We start from the raw sequence: 16,954 nt of genomic DNA on the forward strand, positions 1-16,954 counted from the left end.
TATTGTAGCTATTACCTCCTACTCCATTGTTTCTCTGTCATCTTTGTTCATGATGTCCTTGATTAAATAGTTATTCAGATATCTTTAATTTTAAAGGAACCAAATTCTTCAAATGTTTTGCTTTGTGTTGTAGGGTGAGAACATCATGTGTTTAGATTTGGAGATAAATCACCCTCAAGGGGATGCTGCTGAGAAGCTGAAGGGGCTTGCCCCAGATGTCATAGCTAGTCAAGGCCAGTGTCCATTCCCTATGGCCCAGCGAAGGAAGGGAAAGAAAGTGCATGCTATCAAATGCAATCTAAGATAACACTCTCCAGAAGACGGCTCCTGAGCTTGTGGGGAGAAAGTCCCACTACGACCAGAGGCGGTTGTCTAAGAGTAGTTGAAATCCATAACCCTATGGCTCTTATTCTTTTATTCTATGATTTTGTTTTCCCCACATCTTGCTTCAGATACTTCATTGCTCTGTCCCTTTTTCTCTCCCATCTCCTATTTTCCTTGTTTTGTTTTGTTTTTAATTGCCTCCTTCAACATTAATCTGGAAGTCCTGACTAATGCAAAACCTGGGGAAAAGAAAAATAAGTACAGAGATATAAATATCACAATTCTCCTCTAATGAGAGATACAATTATATACATGCAGTCGTGGACAAAAATGGGGGCACTGCAATAAATCTAACCAAAAGTAACCTCACAGGGTGATCTGATCATAAACTCCCAACTAGGCAGATCATGGCGGACAGCCACACCCCAGGCCCATAACTTCTTTAGTAAAAGTTTTAATCTTTGCCTTAAGCAAGCCCTGTCCGCTGTTTCTGTGTTTATAGGTTAACACACCTTGGAAATGGCTCTTCAGACCCCTCAGAAGTGAAAATGCCCTCAAGAGAACACATAATCCCCACCCCAATTCCCCCACTTTCATGTAATCTTCTTTATGTTCCTTCCTTAATTCTAAATGCATAAAAGAAGCTGCAAACTGCCATTCTGAGAAGCATTTTCTCAGTCTGTTGAGATCTTGCTTCCAGGCATATCCTGTTTGGCTCAAATAAATTTCTATAAAAACTCTCCACAGGTTTGGATGGTCTTACTTGGATAGAACACAGTAGATTTTTATCCTCTAAAGGGAGAAATAAAGGGATTTTATATAATAAACATCTGACAGAAAACTTCCCAAATATTCATTTTAGACATTGTTTCCTGTCCACAATGTTCCACATTCAAGGTAGCTAATAAAAATGTCCTCTGCTCTGTCATCTGCTGAGCTTCTGTCCCAGCACACCGCTCTCACGCGCCTCATTTAGCTCCTCTTCCCTCTGTGTCTCCTCTGTCCTTCGATGCCACCACACTGCTGCCTCCAAGGCAGAAGGGAGCAATGGACTCCCATTCCTATCTGCTGGGTGCACCAAATTCCCTAAAATGGTTGAGGGCCATGAGACTCCTTTTCACAAAGAAACTTTTGGAATAGTAGTCCTTTTCTCACCCATAAATCACCTATAAGATGAACCTTTCAGTAAAGGTCCATGCTTACATCTTACATGTATTAAAAATAACTATAAGAATCTAATTTGGCATTTAACACTATATTTCATGGTATTTTTTCATTTGTTTTTATCCTCACCTGGGGACATTTTTTTCATTGCTTTGAGAGAGAGAGGAAAGGAAAAAGGAAGGGAGAGAGAAAAACATTGATGCAAGAGACAAGTATTGATGGGTTGCTTCCCATATGCCTGGGAACCAGGGACTATATGTGCCCTGACTGAGAATCGGAGCCACACAAGCCAGGGCTTTATTTCTTGGTATTTTAATAGGTGTTTAGAGACCTACACATGTTGGCTCTTTTGCAAATCAGCAAACACAGTTTCTATGTTAATTGCCAGTGTCCGTTGCTTCTTGGTGAATGGCATGAGAGCTGCTATGTAGATACTCAATAATGGGACTGTAGATACACCCAACTACCCAAATCTGAAATCATAGGCTTATGACTCACTTAATCCAACACATTTAACCATCAATGCTCTGAAATTTAGGGAGAAAAGAATATGAAATGATACCATCATTTCTGGAAGTTGTATGTGTGTGTGCATATACATTCTTTAAAAAAAAAATACTCACCTGAGGATTTGTTTATTGATGAGAGGGAGAGAGAGAGAGAGAGATTGGTTGCCTCCTCTATGCGCCCCGACTGGGATCAAACCTGCAAACTCTTGATGTATGAGATGATGCACCAATCAACTGAGCCACCCTGCAGCCAGAGTGCGTGTACATTCTGACATGTGCGTTCTATGTCCTCTTGACTCAAATATAATGATGAGAGTTGACTTCTTGTGTATATTTTTACAGTGCTCCCAGTATCATCTTTTATCTCATATAATTTTTCAAATAATGAATGTTAATTTCTTCCCCTTTAAAATACCTTACATTTTAAGTAAAAGACATTAATTTTGAGACCTCACCACATGGGAGACATTGTGCCAGTGCCTTTGTATTTTTCAGAACACATGAAAAAGCCATGAAATGAAGCAAAAAATTCAAAGGGCAACACAATATGGCTTATGTAATATTTAGGCCTGATTTCTATGATCTATAATTCTATCAAACTGGCAAAAAATAGGTGACTCTGTTTGACTCCCTATGTAAAACCAAAAAGCACCTAATATATGGAGAAGGGAAGAACGATTTAAGAATCTATAAATCTAACCATGGAAGATTTGGTCACTTACACAAAGAACCTTGGACCAGGAATGACTAAGATGGCCAAGATGATTGACAAGAAGCAGCAGGAACTGACTCACCAGGAACACCAAGTGATGTAAGTGAACTCGATGAACACCGTGAAAGAGTTGCTGCCAGTTCTCATTTCAGCTATGAAGATTTTTGTAACAACTAAAAAATAGAAAAAAACAAGGAATAGAAAAAGCTTTGAAAAATCTCAATTTCACTGTAGAAAAGATGAGTGCTGAAATTAATGAGATCATTCATGTATTACAACTCACTTCTTGGGATGAAGATACTTGGGCCAGCAAGGGCACTGAAGCCATGAAGAGAGCATTGGCTTCCATAGATTCCAAACTGAACCAGGCCAAAAGTTGGTTCCATGATCCCAGTGTCTCCCCAGGGGATGGTGGTGAGCAGGCTATCAGGCAGATCCTAGACGAAGCTGGAAAAGTTGGTGAACTCTGTGCAGGCAAAGAACACAGAGATATCCTGGGCACCTGCAAAATACTAGGACAGATGACTGATCAAGTGGCTGACCTCCGTGCCAGAGGACAAGAAGCCTCATCTGGGGCCATGCAGAAAGCCCAGCAGGTGTCCCAGGGTCTGGTTGTGCTCACAGCAAAAGTGGAGAATGCAGCCCGCAAACTGGAAGCCATGACAAACTCAAAGCAGAGCATTGCAAAGAAGATCGATGCTGCTCAGAATTGGCTTGCAGATCCAAGTGGGGGACCAGAAGGAGAAGAACAGATTTGAGGAGCTTTGGCTGCAGCTCAAAAAATAGCAGAATTATGCGATGATCCTAAAGAGAGAGATGACATTCAGTGTTCTCTTGGAGAAATAGCTGCTCTGACTTCTAAATTAGGAGACTTACGAAGACCGGGGAAAGTGGATTCCCCAGAAGCCCGAGCATTGCCCAAGGAGGTGGCCATTGCCCTGTAGAACCTGCAGACCAAAACCAACAGGGCTGTGGCCAACAGCAGACCTGCCAAAGCAGCTGTCCACCTTGAGGGCAAGATTGAGCAAGCACAGAGGTGGATTGATAATCCCACAGTGGATGACCGGGGAGTTGGTCAGACCGCCATCAGAAGGCTTGTGGCTGAAGGCCATTGTTTGGCTAATGTCATGATGGGGTCTTATTGACAAGATATGCTTGCAAAGTGTGACAGAGTGGATCAGCTGACAGCCCAGCTGGCTTAACTGGCTGCCCGAGGGGAAGGGGAAAGTCCTCAGGCAAGAGCACTGGCCTCTCAGCTCCAAGACTCCTTAAAGGATCTGAAAACCCAGATGCAGGAGGCCATGACTCAGGAGATGTCAGACGTTTTCAGTGATGCCACAACTTCCATCAAGCTGTTAGCAGTGGCGGCGGCTGCACCTCCTGATGCTCCCAATAGGGAAGAGTTATTTGATGAGAGGGCAGCTAACTTTGAGAACCGTTCTGGAAGGCTTGGTGCCACGGCAGAGAAGGCGACTGCTGTTGGAACTGCTAATAAATCAACCGTGGAAGGAATTCAGGCATCGGTGAAGACAGCCCAAAAACTCACACCCCAGGTCATCTCAGCTGCTTGCATCCTATTTAGGAACCCCGGAAACCAAGCCACTTATGAACATTTTGAGACCATGAATAACCAGTGGATCGTTAATGTTGAAAAAATGACAGGGCTGGTGGATGAAGTCATTCATGCCAAATCTCTGTTGGATGCTTCCGAAAAAGTAATTTTAAAAAACCTGGACGAGTGCAAAGTAGCCATGGCCAACATTCAGCCTCAGATGCTGGTCACTGGGGCAACCAGCACTGTTCGCAAGGCCAACCGGATCCTGCTGGGGCTAAGTGGGAGGTGGAGAACTCTGAGGATCCCAAGTTCCGTGAGGCTGTGAAAGCCGCCTCTGATGAACTGAGCAAAACCATCTCCCCAATGATGTGGGATGCCGAAAACATTTCTGACCCTGCCCTGCAAAGAGCTTCCTGGACTCGGGATATCAGATCCTGGGAGCTGTGGTCAAGGTCAGAGAAGCCTTCCAACTTCAGGAGCCTGACTTCCCACTTCCTCCACCAAACCTTGAACAGCTCCGTCTGACAGAAGAGCTTGCTCCTTCCAAACCACCCCTGCCTGAGGGTGAGGTCCCTCTGCCCACACCCCCACAATCAGAGGAGAAGGATGAAGAGCTCCCTGAGCAGAAGGCCGGGGAGGCAATTAACCAGCCAATGATGATGGCTGCCAGGCAACTCCATGATGAAGCTCTCAAGTGGTCAGCAAGGGCAATGACATCATCTCAGCAGCCAAGCACATGACTCTGCTGATGGCTGAGATGTCTTGGCTGGTAAGAGGGGGCCATGGTACCAAGCGGGCATTGACTCAGTGTGCCAAGGACATTGCCAAGGCCTCAGATGAGGTGACTTGGTTGGCCAAGGAGGTTGCCAAGCAGTGCACAGATAAGTGGATTATAACCAACCTCTTACAGGTTTGTGAGCGAATCCCAACCATAAGCACCCAGCTCAAAATCCTGTCCACAGTGCAGGTCACAAAGCTGGGCCGGACCAACATCAGTGATGAGGAGTCTGAGCAGGCTCCAGAGTTGCTGGTTCACAATGCCCAGAACCTCATGCAATCTGTGAAGGAGACTGTTTGAGAAGCAGAAGCAGCTTCTATCAAAATTCAAACAGATGCTGGATTTACACTGTGCTGAGTTAGAAAGACTCCCTGTTACCATTAGACACCTGGTTGAACCTGGTTGGCACAGAAATCCGTGCTAAACAGAATGAAAATTATTGAGTTCCAGGAGCCACCCAAAATTGCTGGTGGGTTGAAAGCCACATCCTGGCCTGATATAACAGAAAGAAATGGGGCCTCTTCACATTAGGAAACATTTATATTCTTGTCATGGACACTTTGAAATGTGTCTGTATTCTCAAACACAGTTATACTCCTGCACATTCTCCAAATAGGCAGACTGGGTTCCTAGCCCATGGACTTCACTTAAGCTCAGAATCCAAGAGTGAACACTAGCCAGACACCCTGCTCTAACCTTGCTCCCTCTCTGCTTCCTGCCCTCTGACCCAATTCTCCCCACCAGGCTCCTAAGACCCAGGGCCCAGGCAAGACAGTTAAGAAGGAATCACTGTGCCTCTAAAATTTGTTTTGGGCTTTCCACGTTGCTGCTGACCACGCCGGTCTTCCCCAGCTCTGCTACCTGGGACCTTTTTGTAAGTGAGCTTCGCTGCTGTAGGGGAAGTTGGCCTCTGGGGAGACCTATTATATGGGTCCTGGATTCACATCCAACCCTTCCTCAATTTAATCCTAGTTTCCCACAGTATAAAACCAAATGACAGAATTGCATGATTCTGTCTTTACTGTGTCCCTGAGCAATGTCTGTGCTAGGGAAACTTCTGGTCCCACATCCTGCCTCAGCCTGCCAAGGTAGCCATCCCATGAACACACTGTGTCCTGGTGCTCTCTGCCACTGAAGGGGCAGAGTTGCGTGGGAGTGGCCCTGCCCATCGTCCCAGCAGAGATACTCCCAGGAGCTTCATGTTTTGTCACTGCCTGCAGAGGTCTGTCTGAGGCCTTATCATTCATTTTTAACTCTTGTTCTTTCTGAGCTGAAATGCTGCATATAATTTTTAACCAAGTCATATCTCCAGTCCTGCCTTTTATATTCTTGGCCCATACCCTTCTTAAACACAATTTTTGAAGATAAATATTTGTTCATCTGTAGTTTTGAAAGATCCTGTTTATCCTTTTGAAATTTAGTCCTAAGAATTGGTGCTTGCCCCCCAAGTGTGTTTAATGGAAAGGCAATCCTGTCTGAGGGACACTTCCTACCTAAGGGACAGTGGTACTTGCAGACTGGAATTCTGGTGCTGTTGGGGATGAATCAATGGGAAACAGGCCTCAGTAATTCCTACCTCCATCAACAAACTACAACCAACTCCTTGCAGTCTCTCCCCTTCCCTAGTACTACTGTTAAAGAGAGGAATGGGTATAATATTTAATTATCACCTCAAGTTTCCCATTAGCAGACTGAGAGAGAAGACAATTTTTCCTTTTTTGCACTTATCACTGCTCTCTAAGCATTCCCAGCACATGAAACCATACTTCTTCCCAAACCCAGAACTGGTTGAATAAAGGAGTAAGAATCCTGGCCCGAATGTCCTTCCTTCCCACCTCTAACCTGTGTTAGATCCCAGCATGAAGTATGTAAAACTTGTCTTAAGTTCGTGCTGTATACTCAGGCTTCCTTTATTTCCTTTTAAATGATGAAGATTATTTTTGAGGCCCTCAGCATATTTGTATAGTTGCTTACCTGATAAAAATGCAATATTAATGCCTTTAAAGTATGAATCCATGCCAAAGATCACCTTTCATTTTACTAAAGATTGAGGAAATAAGAAAAATCATGTTGGCTCACATTCTTCCAGTGTTTTGAGACACTGGTTCACACTTTATGCTGATGTGCTTTTCTCAAATATCAGTGAAGCAAATTAAAAAATAAAAATCCCTGAATGGTTAGAGACATCACCACTAAAAAACTACATCTATAAGCTGGGATTTGTTATATGCAAGTATTTTCTGTCTCTTCTTTTATTCTGTTTAAAACAACGAAGTGCATTTGTATAAAAAGAAGAATCTATAAATCTTTTCTATTTATGACTGAGATCCTCACTTATCAAATATCAGAGGGATCTCAACTGTTGATTAATTAAAAAGGAGACTTTCTTTTTACAAAACCAATGAATACAAATGAAAATACAGAAACATTTATTTTTACTGGGTCTGGAAAAGTATATGAAATCATTCTTTTCCTTTTAAATGATGTGTACTATCTATATGTCCAATAGGTTTCTTGCAATTTTTATTATCTTAGAGTACTTTAAATCAGTCATTCCCAGACACTATGGTTTTTGTAGTAGATTATTATGTCAAAATGTTCTATAATTAATGGTTAAATACATGAATGATTACATTGTTGGTTAAAGAATACAAAAAGAGACAAAGTTGTTGGTAAATAAAAAAATTACTTTTGAAAAATGGGTTTTGAAAATAATCTGGTGAACTCTTCTGGAACTTGATCCTCTCTGGCTTATTAATGTTTGCTCTTCACCAGTTTAGTCTCACAATGATTATCGTCCTTTAACACTCTAAGCTGCTATTCCACACCCAAGAATTAAAGTAAAATATGTAAAGCAAAACTAAAGGTATATTATGCAGTTTAAAAGAAAAAGTAATCTTTGGTGAAAATTAATTTCATCATGAATAAAAGGGTTACATCAGCTGTAAACTCATCTGGAAGGGACTGCAGACTGACTGTGATGACAAGCCCCACAATGTGCCAGCACTTTGTCTCCCTCAGGGTATCTGCCTTCTCCTGTTTACTAGGCAATGTTTGTAGAGGCCAGGATGAGGGATGTTTTGAGATAATGTTATGTGTAAATAGAATTCCCCTTCATCCTATGAGACAACACCTTTCGTGACTTAAAAATTTTAAAGGTAGCATGTTCCATTACCTAATTCTTCCAAACCAGCAAGCTCCAGTCTACTCAGGTAGCAGTCCCCACTAAAGAGTCTGCCCTTGTACTGATTTAGAATAATTTGTTATCACAATTCTGTTAATTCCCAGGGTATCCACAGGTTATCAGTCTAAGCAAGGATAACAATTTGAATCGTTAAGTGCTGGCAATGTCCACACTGAGATTATGATTATTACTGCTACCACCAGAAATACTTGTAAATATGTTTCCAGCTGTCCTGCTCAATAGAATGAGTTTGTTGGCCTCTCTTTGGAGTACTGCTTTCTGAACCTTCTGATTTCATCCTAGAAGTCCTGCAGGGTTCAGAAACTCAATGTGTCCAAAAGGTAAATCTAAACTAGCCTGCCATATATTAAAAGTTGTTATAAAGCTAAGTAACTAAGATAACATAGTGATTGGGTAGGAAGAGAAACATATCATTGAAATATAAGAGAAATATATCCAAATACATGTAAGAATTTACAGCAGAATAAAAACCACATTTCAATTCAATGGGGAGAAGACAGATGATCCAATAAATGGTACTGAGCAACAGACTAGCTATTTGAGGAATGGGATGAGATGGATCTCTAACAAGAGCCAAAATAAATTCCCAGATAGATTAAAAAATTACTTGTAAAAATGAAATCATAAAAGGATTTTAGAAATATATAAAGGAATATGTTGACAATCATAAGATAAAGGAAACCTTTAAACATAAAGATCTTAGAAGTTTATAATTCTGTGAAAAATGCCATTGGTGACTTCTGGTCAAGATGGAGGTGCAGGTGAACATGCCTTACTGCCTTGTAAAACCACAGCAAAAATTGCAACTAGACTACCAAAAAATAAAAAAAAATAAAATAAAAAATAAATAAATAAATCACCCAGAATTGTCAAAAAAATGAGCTGTATGGAAGTCCAACAACCAAGGATTTAAAGAAGCCACATTCATCCAGATGAGTAGGAAGGGTGGAGACACAGAGATGTGCTGAGAGGTGTGGAGAGGTGGAGTGGTGCAGAGAGGTTTGCAATATGAAACAGGCGGTCCCACATCCATGTGTGGTGGATAAAAATTGGGAGGGATACCTAAGGAGTGAGGAATCTCAGCCCCAGACCAGACCACCCAACCCAGAGTTTCAGCACCAGGAAGAGTAGTCCCCATAACATTTGGCTGTAAAAACCATTGGTGATAGAGGCAGCAGAAGAAACTGCAGGATTTTCAAGAGACTCCTCTTAAAGGGCCCACAACAGATTTAGGACTCATGCAGACTCACCTCCTCTGGGATTCAGCACTAGGGCAATAGCTGGAATAACACCGATTGCATATGGGGAGAAAGTGAAGTGACTGGCATCAGGGCAAACAGTGGGAGACAGCTTCCTCCTGGGCAAAACTCCAGAGCCAGGCAGCAGCATTGTCTCATCTCTGAGCCCTCCCCAACACAGAGCCACAGAGTGGTGACACAAGTTGCCCGTCCCTGGCAATTACCTAAGGCTCTGCCCCATACAACTTACAGGTGCTCTTTTCTACAGTAAGCCACACCACTAAAACAGGGAGTCAAAACAGCTCTACTTAATACACAGAAACAAACAAAGGGAGGCTTCCAAAATGAGGAGACAGAGAAATATGGTCCAAATAAAAGAACAAATCAAAGCTCTAGAAAAAGAACTAAACGAAATGAAGATAAGCAACCTATCAGACGTAGAGTTCAAAACACTGGTATCAGGGTGTTTAGAAAACTCATTGAGTACTTCAACAGCATAAAAAAAGACCAGGCAGAAATGAAATTACGTTGAATGCAATAAAGAAAAATCTACAGGGAAACCACAGTCAAGGGGATAAAGCCGAGAATCAAATCAACGATTTGGAACATAAGGAAAAAAAAAAGCATTCAACCAGAACAGCAAGAAGAAAAAAGAATTAAAAAGAAATACAAGGATAGGCTGGGACATCTCCAAATGTAACAACATCTGAATTATAGGGGTGCCAAGGGAGAAGAAGAGGAGCAAGAAATTGAAAATTTATTTGAAAAAACAATGAAAGGAAACTTCTCTAATTTGGTAAAGGAAATATACAGGAAGCCCAGGAAGCAGAGAGGGTCTCAGACCCAGACACATCACAATTAAATTGCCAAAGTTTAAAGATAAAGAGAGAATCTTAAAAGCAGCAAGGGAAAATAAGAGAGTTACCTACAAAGGAGTTCCCATAAGACTATCAGCTGATTTCTCAAAAGAAACTTTGCAGACAATAAAGGACTGGCAAGAAGTATTCCAAGTGATTAAAATCAAGGACCTACGACGTAGGTTATCCAGTGAAGATATTACTTAGAATTGAAAGGCAGATAAAGTGTTTCCCAGACAAGGAAAACTAAAGGAGTCCATCATCACCAAGCCATTATTATATTAAATACTAAAAAGAATTATATAAGAAAAAGAAGGTAAAAACAATGAACATAACAATAAATTCACAATATCAGTAATTGAATCTAAATAACAAACGAAGCAAATAAGCAGAACAGGAACAGAATCATAGATATGGAGATCATTTGGAAGGTCATCAGCTGGGAGGGGGAAGAAGTAGAATGGGGGAAAAGGTGCAGGGGTTAAGAAGCACAAATTTGTAGGTACAAAATAGACAGGGGGATGTTAAGAACAGTATAGGAAATGGAGAAGCCACAGAACTTATATGCATGACCCATGGATATTAACTAAGGGGGGGATGGCTGGAGGGAATGAGGGTACAGGGAGGTGGGGAAAGGGGTAAAACTGGGACAACTGCAATAGCCTAATCAATAAAGTATATTAAAAAAAAGAGAAAAATGTCATTGGTATTTTGATAGGGATTGCATGAATGTGTAGATTGCTTTGAGTAATATGGACATTTAACAATGTTAGTTCTTCCAATCTATGAGCATGGATTTTTTTTCCTTCCATTTATGTGTATCTTCTTTTATTTCTTTCAGCAATCATATAGTTTTTCAAGGACAGGTCTTTTACCTCTTTGTTTAAATTTATTCCTAGGTATTTTATTCTTCTTTATGCAATTGTAAATAGAATTATTTTCTTAATTTCTCTGACAGTTCATTTTTGGTATATAAAAATGCAACCAATTCTGAACATTAATTTTGTATCCTGTAATTTTGCTCATTTATTGGTTCTAATAGTTTTTGGTGGAATCTTTAGGATTCTCTATATATAGCATCATATCATCTGTAAATGACAGTTTTATTTCTTTCATTCCAATTTGGATGTCTTTTATTCCTTTTCTTGTATGAAAAAAGTGGTGAGAATGGAATTTTTGTTTTCTTACTGATCTTAGAGAAAAGCTTTCAGCTTTTTACCATTGAGCATGATAGTAACTGTGGTTTGTCCTATATGGCCTTTATTATGCTGAGGTATGTTGCTTCTATTTCCATTTTGCTGAGAATTTTTATCATAAATGGATGCTGGATTTTGTCAAATGCTTTTTCTGATCTATTGATATCATCACATAATTTTCATCCTTCATTTTGTTTATGTGGTGTATCATGTTTTTTATTTGTGGATATTGAACCAGCCTTACATTCCAGCAATAAATCCTATCTGGTCATGGTGTATGACCTTTATAGTGTATTGTTGAATTCGTTAATATTTTGTTGAAGATTTTTGCATCTATGTTTATCAGGGATATTGGTTTGTAGTTTTATTTTTTCATAGTGTCTTTGTCTGATTTTGGTATTAGGGTAATGTTGGCCTTGTAAAAGTGAATTTGGAAGCTTTTCTGTCTCTTGAGTTTTTGAAATAGTTCAAGAAGGATAAGTATTAATTCTTCTTTGAGTATTTTGTACAATTCACTTGTGAAGTCATCTGGTCCAGGACTTTTGTTTGTTGGCAGTTTTTTGATTACTGATATAGTTTCATCTCTAGTAATTGGTCTGTTCAGGGTTTTTTGTTTTTCCTGATTCAGTCTTGGAAGACTGCATGTCTTTCCATTAGTGTAGTTATACCATTCACATTTAAGTGATTATTTATATAGTTGAATTAATATCTGCTACATTTTTAACCATTTTCTGTTTATTGCATTAAAATATTATTATCTTTCTGTCTTTGTTGCCTTCTTAGCTTTAATAGAACATCTTATAGGGTTCCATGTCTCTCCTCTCTTAGCATATCAATTATACTTATTTTAAAAATGTTTACACTACTTGGCCAAGGGTTTGCAGCATACATTCACAACTAATCTGTGTCCACTTTCTGATAACCCTGTAATGCTTCATAGGTAATGCAGGTACTTTATAATATAGTGTTTCAATTCTTCCCTCACATCCATCATCACATTTGTCACTCACTTCACTTATCCATAAGCCATAATCACACAATACATTGTTGCTATCATTATTTTGAGGAAACTATTGTCTATTAGATAAATAAAAAATAAGAAAAATAAAAGCTTTTTTAACCTTCCTTTATTTGTTCCTTTCTTTATGTACATTTGAGTTTCTGACCTATAACATCCTTCTCTCTGAAGAACTTATTTCAACATTTTTTGCAAGGCAGGTCTTCTGGTGACAAATATACTTGGTTTTTGTTGGTCTGGAGACACCTTTATTTTCCCTTCATCTTTGAAAGATAATTTTGTTGGATACGGAATTCTGAATTGGTGGGTTTATTCTTTCAACATTTTAAATATGTCACTCCTTGCTTGCATGGTTTCTGAAAAGAAATTTAATATAATATTTCTTGTTCCTCTATATGAAAAATGTCTTTTTTTCCCTCTAGATTCTTTCTAGATTTTTTCTTTGATTCTGCTTTTCTGCAGTTTTAATATGATATTCCTAGGTGTCTGTTTTGGGGTATTTATCCTGTGTGGTGGTGTTCTCTGAGATTCCTGGATCTGTAGTTTAGGGTCTGTCATTAATTTTGGAAAATAAACATTCAGCCATTATTAATTTAAATATATATTTTAATGCTCTTCCTCTCTTTTCCTTCTGGAAGCCCATTAAATGTATGCTATACCTTTTATAATTGTCCCAAAGTTCATGAATATTATCTAGTTTAGGGTGTTTTTTGTTTTTTTTCTCTTTGCATTTCAGTTTCCTGTTGACATGTTTTTAAGCACAGTGAATTATTCTTTAGCCATATTCAGTCTAATGAGGAGCTGTCAAAACATTCTTCATTCGTCTTACAGTATTTTTTAACCTTTACTTTTGATTGTTTCTTGGGTTTTAATCTCTATGTTCACAACATTTACAATACCCATCTATTTTTATTGCTGTCCACATTTTCATTAGAGACCTTAGCATAGTAATTATGGTTCTTTTAAATTCCCAGTCTTGTAACTCCAAAATCTTTGCCATGTCTGAATCTTATCCTGATGTTGATTTATTTTTTCATACGTTACCATGCCTTACAATTATTATTCTGGAAGCTAGACATGATGATTGAGGTAGGTAATATGAACTAGGTATGCAGACCTTTAGACCTTTAGTGTGAGGGCTTATGTTTATTTATGTAGGAGTATGCTGTGTTTACTGTTTTTTTGTAGCTATAGATGTTCCAGGTTTCAATTTCCTTTAGAATCCTTGTTTTTGTCTCCCCTTTTACCTCTGGGATTGCCTAAAAATTTCTCATTAAATAGAATCTGAAACTTGTAAGTTTTCAGCTGAAATTCTCTGTTATATATAGTAGACTTATTGATGTGGTTATAAGGTTTGAGGAGGAGAGAAGTGTTCTATAGTCTTATGTGATTAGACTCAAACTTTAAGTAAGCGTGGGCTGTACACCAAAGTGTAACCTTCAAAAGTACTTCTCAACTTTTTCTCCCTTAGGTAAGGAAGGGATGCTACAGAAGATGGGAGTAAGATATTTTCCTTACCTCACTTCAGGCTCTTATCATTTTCCCTGGGGGATAAGAGAGAGAATAGAATGCTCATGACTTACTTCAAAATATATTACATTTCCTCCTATCAAAAGTACAAGGAGATTTTTCTCTGGTCTTCATAGTGAAAACCTGGTGGGTTTCTGGAGGTAACACTCAAAAGAGGGATGAGACTTCCCTGAGACTGAGCCACCAGAGTTATTAACTTTCAAACTAGTCTACATTGAGTCTCCAGGAATTTAGCAAATAATTTTTTTTTCAGATTTAATGTGTTTTATTGATTAAAATATTACATTTGTGCCAATTTCCCTTCCCTCTGCTCCCCTCCACCCGGTGGCCCCCCTCCCTCCAGTTGTCCCCCCCTTTTAGATTATGTCCATTAGTTGTGCATACAGTTCCTCCCAACCTCTCTCCGTCTATTCCATTCCCTCCTACCATGATCCCCAATTCCTATATCATCTCCCTCCCTCTCCCCACTCCCCCTCCCTGTTGACCTCCCCCCAATATGCTTCCCATACCCACAGTTCCTTTTCCACTCTCGTTGCCTATTTAGTTTGCCTTTGTTTCATCTCCCTAGCTTCTGTTTTTTTAAACCAGTCCCTTTAACATCTCGTATAACAGTGGTTTGGATCTAATGAACTCTTTCAGTTTTATTTTGTCCTGGAAACACTTTCTCTGTCCTTCTATTCTGAATGACAATTTCGCTGGATAGAGTATTCGTGGTTGTAGGTTTTGGATTTTCATTACTTTGAATATTTCTTGCCAGTCCCTTCTTGCCTGTAGGGTCTCCCTTGAGAAGTCAGCTGATAGTCTAATTGGGACCCCTTTGTACATAATTCTTTTCTTCTCTCTTGCTGCTTTTAAGATTCTCTCTTTATCTTTAATTTTTGACATTTTGATTATAATGTGTCTTGGAGTGGTTCTCCCTGGGTCCAGTCTCTTGGGAACTCTCCTTGCTTCCTGGACCTGCAAGTCTATTCCCTTCCCCAAGTCTGGGAAGTTCTCCTTTATTATATTTTCACTCAATTTTTCAAGTTCTAGTTCATCTTCCTCATTCTCTGGCAAACCAATGATTCTTACGTTGGGCCTTTTATAGCTGTCCCAGAGGTTTCTGATCCTCTCATTGTTGCTTCCCATTTCCTCTCGCTGCATTGGTTGACTGCTTGTTCCTTCTCCATATTCCAGTTTGTTGAAATGAACTCTGGATTTTTTCTCACCTTCTATCTCGTATGCGGTTTTGTTCCTTTCGTTATGAAATTTTTTCGCTTCTTTCTTATCTTTTTCCTGCTCTTTTGTGAATTCTGTAAGCCACCTGATAACAATGGCCCAGAACTGAGCCTCTGACAGGTTTCTTATCTGTTCATCTGTCAGGTTCTCTATCTGCTGCCTGGTGAGTTGTGTCACCGGTATTTCTATAGTTGTCTGCCTCATTTTGACAGATGCGTTTTGTTTTCTTGGGCCGGCTGTCGGGGGCAGTGCCTGTGTACTCGTAATGACCCAGCGACCGGCGGGCGCCGTTTGGCGTCACAAATCAGCGACCGGCGCCTGCCTGTCCGCGACCTATTTCGCAGCCCTGTGGTGCTTTCTTTGGGGGCGGGGGTCCAAGATGGATTCACACAGTTATTCAGCTAGGAGACCGGGATCCGTCCTCCCGTCCCCCTGGGCCTCACTGCTCAAGGCGATGCGGCGGCCGCTCTCCCCAGCGCCGGAGTCGTGCACCGCCAGGGGCTTGCGTAGCCGGGACTCCTCGCCGGGGTCGCGCACCGCCAGGGGCTTGCGCAGCCGGGATTCCTCGCCGCCCGCCGCTCCGGGTGCGACCGCAAACAGCTTTGCCCTCTTTAACTCTTACCTGCCCAAATGGCACCGCTGGTTTATAACTTCATATGTTGGACTTCCGTGTAGTTTTATTTTCTGGAATTTCTAGTTATCCTTTGTTTTGAAGTAGTTGTATTCCTCTCTAGTTGTAGAGGGAGACCTAGCGTGTCCGTCTAAGCCTCCATCTTGGCCGGAAGTCTCGCAAATAATTTTTTTATGTGTTCTCAGCTACACGCTTCAGCTATGGGTTTCTAATCCTGGGTATCAGTTGCCAGTAATTTGTGATTCTATATACACACCTGTTTCTCCACTTTCCAAGACAACAGTTAGCTTCATGACCTTGACACTTTGATGTGTCTGTTTAATTTTCATGAGTTGCTGATTTTTTTGTGGAACTGGGAGAGTTGACTCCAAAAATTTTACCTGTTAGAACAAAAACCAGAAGTCTTGGTAACCTAATTTTAAAACTAATTTATTAAACAACAACAAAAATATTTTGAATTAGAGGCCAGTGTCTTCCATGGATTCCAAAATCAAAGGGGGAGATTTTACTTCAATCTTTCTATGCAAAAATAAAGGTCGCTTAAAAGATATTTTTGCAAGGAAATAAAAACGATCCAGCATGGTTTAATATTTAAAACAAAAAGACTTAGCACACATTAGAACTGTTATAATTTAATAACTAATTTGACTACTTAATTTTTTAAAAAAGAGAATATGCATACGAGTCTTACGGCTTCCACATATTGGAATTGAGAGAGCTTACCTTCATATTATCATTACTACTACCTCCAGTTTACTTCTCTATTTTTTTCGTTCTGTGGTGAGGAGAGTGGTCAGTGGCAGTTCAAGTACTTCCCAGTAGTCAGCTTTTAGCTTGAACATTTGAATAGACATTCTGTTGCAGATGGTGGCCAATGAAATCCTGGAGCAAAATCTCAGCTTTTACAGCCCTCAGATGCCAGGATCTGTGACTCGGGTCTGACTCTCCGTTAACCTCAAGACTCATGAAGACTCTCTGTGCTTCCTGGACTTGTGTGTCTATTTCCTTAGCTAAATTAG

At 40.2% G+C, this 16,954-nt stretch overlaps 1 pseudogene; it reads left to right on the forward strand.

The window, feature by feature from the left end:
* The first annotated feature begins 2,698 nt into the window (after window positions 1–2,698).
* On the forward strand, window positions 2,699–5,426 carry LOC149996377 (vinculin pseudogene; annotated as a pseudogene).
* Window positions 5,427–16,954: the final 11,528 nt, after the last annotated feature.

Source organism: Furipterus horrens, unplaced genomic scaffold, assembly GCF_987537825.1.
Source record: "Furipterus horrens unplaced genomic scaffold, mFurHor1.1.pri manual_scaffold_12, whole genome shotgun sequence".
Lineage (NCBI taxonomy): Eukaryota > Metazoa > Chordata > Mammalia > Chiroptera > Furipteridae > Furipterus > Furipterus horrens.